The sequence below is a fragment of the Eulemur rufifrons genome, chromosome 2 (genome assembly GCF_041146395.1).
Source record: "Eulemur rufifrons isolate Redbay chromosome 2, OSU_ERuf_1, whole genome shotgun sequence".
NCBI classification, from domain to species: domain Eukaryota; kingdom Metazoa; phylum Chordata; class Mammalia; order Primates; family Lemuridae; genus Eulemur; species Eulemur rufifrons.
Genome location: NC_090984.1, coordinates 113,872,665 through 113,878,715, shown reverse-complemented (window position 1 = coordinate 113,878,715; position 6,051 = coordinate 113,872,665). Strand labels below are relative to the sequence as shown.

At 52.5% G+C, this 6,051-nt stretch overlaps 1 non-coding gene across 1 annotated transcript; it reads right to left on the bottom strand.

Moving 5' to 3' along the window:
* Positions 1–4,532: 4,532 nt before the first annotated feature.
* LOC138381081 (U6 spliceosomal RNA) lies at positions 4,533–4,636 on the bottom strand. Its single transcript, XR_011233025.1, has one exon. It is a non-coding gene; the product is annotated as a U6 spliceosomal RNA (small nuclear RNA).
* Between the last annotated feature and the right edge of the window lie 1,415 nt (positions 4,637–6,051).

The window sequence follows — 6,051 nt, the reverse complement described above, 5'->3', positions numbered from 1 at the left end:
AGCCACCCCAGCTGCGCCCAGCCCAGATCAGCCAGTCCCCAGCTGCACTCATGAGTGAAATCAGTGCTCGCTGTTGTATGCGTTTGCCGCTGAGGTGCTGAGATTGTTTGTTCTGTGATCTTACTGTAGCAAAAGCAAACTGATACAACCCCCCAAGGACTTCCTGCTTTATATCCGGGTCTGCAAATGACACCGTAGTCACGGAGAGCTTTGCCACACCGTGAGACCCAGACAGCAGTGAGGGTGTTCCATGAGTCTCCATGGGGATTTGAGATTGAGAGGATGGTCACATGAAGGGCATCTCATGATCGTGTGGCCTTAGACAGCTCTCTGTCTCAGATTTTCATCTGTAAAATGGGAATAAAAAGGTGTTCCCTTTACGATTGCTGTGAGCATTACGTGAAATAAAAGATGTATATGAAAGTTCGTGCATAGTACCAGCACGTGGTAGGTCTCAGTAGTCGTCAGTCCTTAGCAAAGGGAGCGGTTGCAGGCCTCATACTGATTAGACCTCCGCCTGCGGGTATGGAGCTGTGTCTTCCTGTCCATCCTCAGATGTTCCCACATAAGGCCGTTTGCCTACGTGCCCCGATGTCCTCATCCAAGTCCTCAAGGAGTCTGGGGCTCTGCCACCTGCCCCCTATTCACGATGCAAGTGTTGTTCTGTGTGACGTCAAGAGGTTAAAGAGCAGTGAGACGTTGGGGACCGGGTGGGGGAGGGGGCTGCATTTGAGTCCCTGCTGCATGGCGGAGGAAGGGCGTGACCTTTGGCAAGTTAATGAAGCTCTCCAGGCCTGTTTTCCCACCTGTATGTAAAATGCCGCCATTATACCTGCCTCGGAGGGATCATCTGGGGCGAGGGGCAGATGTCGTAAGGGCGCCTCCTGTCACTAACACTTGCCATGGTCTCTTTCTTCCTGGGGTCTTACCCAATCCCACCTACCTGAACGTCCCTGCTGGACCCACCTGCAGAAGCACGTCCCTCTGGACTCTGGCGGCTCTGTCTCCTGAGAAGGAAGAGGGCGTGTGAACCAGGTTTTGTTTTAAACACCAGCAACGCCAGCAGGTGTTCCCTTTGAAATGTTTCTGTGAGCAGGGACACGCAGCACCCCTCCGTTCTTCCCCCTTTTGTACCTTCCTCACTGCTCTGCTCCTTCTCCAAACTCACCCTGCAATACATGTCAGGAATTATCCAGAGATCATTCTAGAGCTCAACCCCTGACTCAAAAACTCATAATGAATAATGAGCCAGGTGCCTGCAGTCCAGCTACTCGGAAGGCTGAGACGGGAGGATCCCCTGAGCCCAGGAGTTGGAGGCTGCAGTGCGCCATGATGGTGCCTGTAGCAGACACTGCACTCCAGCCTGGGTGACGCAGAGACCATGTCTCTAAGAGAACAAAAATCGAAAAGGATATGAGGTGCAAATACAGAAGTAAGAAAATAATTATATGGCCACTGTTTTACTGAGCACTCACTATGTGCCAGGCACTGGGCTAAGCCATTTCTCTGCTTCATCTCACCGAATCCTCCCACAGCCCCAGGAGATGGCTGGTGTTGTGCCTATTTTTATGGATGAGGACACTGAGGCTCTATGTAAAGCCCCATGGAGGACTGAGGGAAGAGGGAAGGAGGAGAGGGCCACTTTAGGTTTCGGGTAGTGGTGGTGGGTGGGGTTGGGTGAACCTCAGGAAAGACAGGAGAGAGAGGACAGGGGATGGGGTGAAGAAGAGAGAAACAGAGACAGAGAGACGGGGACAGAGCCAGTGTGCAGGTGTCCCAGGAGCTCCCTGGGAGCCAGGAAGAAGAATGGCACACAGATGATCGTCATGGGCCATGGCCCCAGATGGAACTTTGCAGCTGAGACGGAAAAAGCTGAGTGGTTCCTTTGGGCTGTAGTTGCAATTATAATGATTTAAGAAGTGCCTTTTTATTAACATTACTAATGATAGTAATAATAATAGCAGCCACCTCTGTTGAGTGCCCCCGCTGTGCTAGGCACTGCTGAGTACTTCACATCATTTGTGTCTGATCCTTGCAACAATTTGGAGGATAGGTCTTCTCATGCCCGTGTGCCAGATGAGGAGACTGAAGCGCAGATAATCATACAACTATTCCAGGACCCCCAGGGCCAGCGGCTGAGGGCTGGCCGGGATCCTCTTGAAGGTCCAGCCGAGCCTGCACTTGTGTTCAGGAGCTGGGGTGCCCTCCACCTATGCCGACTTCTCCCATCCACCTGCAAGGCCTCCCGCCTGCCTCCTCCCTGCTCCACTCTCGCGGGGACACTGCCGCAGACCTCTCCGGAGCTCTAGCAGTAGCAGTAGTAGGAGCTCAGCTGTAGTCACAGCCCTGCTCTGGGTCTTCCCTGCAATGTGCCTAATGTTTTTCCCAAACCAAGCAACCAACCCTCCCTCCCTCCTTCCTGCCTTCCCTCCCTGCCTGCCTCCTTCCTTCCTGCCTTCCATATATCCATCCATCCATCCTACATGTTTATGGAGCGTATACAGTTGTCCCTCAATGCCCATGAGAGAGTGGTTCCAGGGCCCTCTGCAGATACTGGAGGACGCACAAATCTCTCATATAAAGTGGTGTAGTGTTTGCATATAACCTACGCACAGCATACACTAAGCCGTCTCTAGATTACTTATCATGCCTAATGCGCTGCCCACACGACACTTCATTCGAATGGCTTCCATGTAGTACTTGATGCATGGCAAATTCAAATCCTGCTTTTTGGAATTTTGTGGAATTTTTTTCTGAATATTTTTGTCTGAGGTTGGTTGCATCCGTGCATATGGGGGCTGACAGCACTGTGTGTCAGGCGCTCTGCTAGACACTGGGCACACAGCAGTGGACGAGACAGAGAGCCCACCCTCACTGGCGCTCCTGTTCTACTGGGGAGAGGCAACAAAGACAGAAACCTATCAGTATATAACATAAAACCTGTTAATATAGTATATAGTATGATCTGTCTGTTCTCCGCTCCACTCCCTCACTTCCTCTACCCAATGATGACAAAAGAACAAGGGTGATGGTGACAGCAGCAATAATAGCTGCCCTTTGCTGCTAGCTCACTCTGTGCTGGACATTTTACCTGCATTAACTCATTTTATCTACAAGGCTGTGCTGTTACTACCCTCATTTTTCAGTTGCGGGGAAGCTAAAAAACTCACCCACACTCACGCAGCTGACACGCAAGGACTGGAAGAAATTCCAAACCAGCTGCCTCCCAGCACACCCTCTCCCCAACTTCTGTGACTCATGCTCCTACAGTGCCTTTGTACACACCCTCAGCTTCAAATGCACCTTCTCCCTTGGTGGCTACTATCTACAGAAAGCCTGTCAGGTGCCAGCCAGCACCTAGGTGCTGTATGTACATTACTGTCTTTAATCCAAGACCTCCTCGGGGTAGGTACCTTAGAGATAAGGAAACTGAATCTCAGGCAGGTTAAATATCCTGTCTCGGGTCACGCGGAGAGTAAAGCCTAGGGCTGGGATCGGAGCCTTGGTCTGCTTGACTCCAAAGCCCACGTTCTTTCACCATCTCACATTGATCCTTCATCCGGAGAACTCCTGTGCATCCGTCAAGACCCAGTGTAAATGTAAACTCTTCATGAAGTCATCCCTGACTCTCTGAAGCATAAGGCATAATTTTTCCTCCTCTGTTTTTCCACTGTCCCTTTAATGTAATATTAGCTTGTGATTTATTTAATTCTGCGTCTTTCTCCCTAGGCAGTGAGCCCCCTGAAAGTGGGGTGTGTTCAGCCATACTCCGTTAACAATCATCTTCCTCTTCCCCCAGAGATTGGGGCTCTGTGCATTTGATTTCATTTCTGGTTTAAACTAATCTAACCTGTTCGATTATTTATCCATTCATTTCTACCATTTACCGCTAACCCCATTAGCGTGGAATGAGGAGGCGGTTCCAGTGGAACTAATAGAACAAGGGTGCTCAAGGTCAAGTCCAGCCCTCAGCAACAATTCGGACTCTGCCTTCAAGCACTCCTTGCCCCGCCCTCTGCGGGCACCTGGGGCTCCCTGGCTGTGTCTTTCCGCTCCTACTAGGAACTCTGGCTGCTAAACGTTCACCCCAGGGGAGCTGGAACTCTCTGGTCCCCAGGGACCTGCATTTAATCCAGGGGTCACCGAGAGTGAAACTGCAATCACTTGCACTTGGAACAGGGCCGCGGTATGATTTTTGTGTTCCCTTTCCTCTAGAAAACATATTAAAAATTATATTTTATGATTGTATTGGTATAAAGACAAATATCAAGGGTAGATTATATTCATATTTTCTTCTGATTTAAAAAGGATTAAAGCATTTTATAAGTCCCTACTAGTATTGTGAGCCCAAGACACGGTGCCTGCTGTGCCTGAGGGACGAGTCGCCCTAATTTGGAGAATCCCGTGTCACCTCTTGCAACCATCTGGATTCTCGAGGTGGGGCCCCACCATGAATGAGGGTTTCCCATCGGCTTCCTGTGGAATGCGTCTTTCTGGAAAGAATAAGACGATCCTCTTAGGTGCTTTTATTTTTTTCTTTTGGAAGCTTCACAAATTTTCATGTTATCCTTGCCCAGGGGCCATGCTCATCCCTGTATTGTTCCAATTTTACTGTATGTGTGGCCAAAGTGAGCACTGGGGTCTTTTTTAAGAGGTAGCATTTTTTTTTTTTTTTTTACATACGGGGTCTCACTGTGTTCTCAGGGTACAGTGCAGTGGCTGCTCACGGACACAATCACAGCAATCACGGCACATGACAGCCTGGAACTCCTGGGCTCAAGTGATCCTCTGGCCTCAGCCTACAGAGTAGCTGGGACTACAGGTATATGTCTCCACACCTGGGTAAGAGGTGACATGCTTTTATATTGAAGTTGCAAGTGTGCATGTCCCGGGGGTGGGGGCAGGAAGACTCCTTAAACCCCTAGAGAAGACCCGACAGGCACTGCTTGCAGGGCCATGGGGACCCTTTGCCTGGCCCGCCACGTGGGTCCTCCCCCTGTCCTCGGAGCCTGGGAAGGAGTGAAGGAGCTTTGGTTCTGGGAGCACCATGTTTGGGTAAGAAAGTCCCAAGACTTGCCCCCAGTACCCCAACCACTCTGCCTGCAACAATACTTCTTCACCCTCTGCCAGCTCTCCCAGGGTGTGGGGACTTGGGCCCTGCTGTAGAGGTCCCACCTGCAGGAGACCAGCCAGTCCCAGGCCTCCTACCAGGGGCCTGGGGAGCAGAGAGGCCCACCTCGGCTCCAGGGACCCCCTGAAGCATCTCAAGGTGCCTGCCTAGCGCAGCACCCGGGGGCCTGCCAGCCAGGGAGCGGCACGGAGCTGACTGCCTGCCCCGGGGCCCCACCGGAGGCCAACGCCAGGGCTGAGCCCTGTGCTAGCGTCTTCCCCAGGTGGCTCATTCAGCCGCCACACCAGTGCTGGGAAGTGGAGACGCTGGTCTCATTTTCACAGCTGAGGAAACTGGAGCTCAGAGACTGGTGGCCGCCTTTTCAAGCCCTGCCAGCTGGAACCAAAGCCTGTCTCCGCAGCCCACCCTGCACCTGTCCTCCGGGGGAAGGATTTTCTCAGGATGTCCTGAGCCCCTTGTCCAGCGTCCTGGCTGGTGGGCGGTGGTGGTGGTGGTTTCGGGGCATCCGACTGACCTGGGGAGGGGCATCCGTGAGCTCGTGGCTGCACTGTCGGGTCCTCTCACGTGTTCCTCTCCCGGGCTGGGTTTGTGGACAGCCTGGGAACCTGGTCCAGCCCGTGCCGACCCCATGGAGGCCTGTCACGTCCCTAGTCTAGTGATGGCCAGTTTGGGAAGCTAAGGTGTCCCTAGAGCGCCTGGCCAGCCCAGCAGGAACCGTCCCTGCACCCTGACACCAGACGCCTGACTTGGGTTCCGCACCTTTTCCTGTCCCAGCCCCAGTGAGCGCTGGAAGCTCCACATTCACCTGTGTCCTCTGTTTGATGCGTCCCTCTCTCGCGACACTCCGGCTTCCTGGCGCAGGACTGCTCATGACTTTTTTGTGTCTCCACTACATCCATCGCTTGGCACCTCGTGAGTGT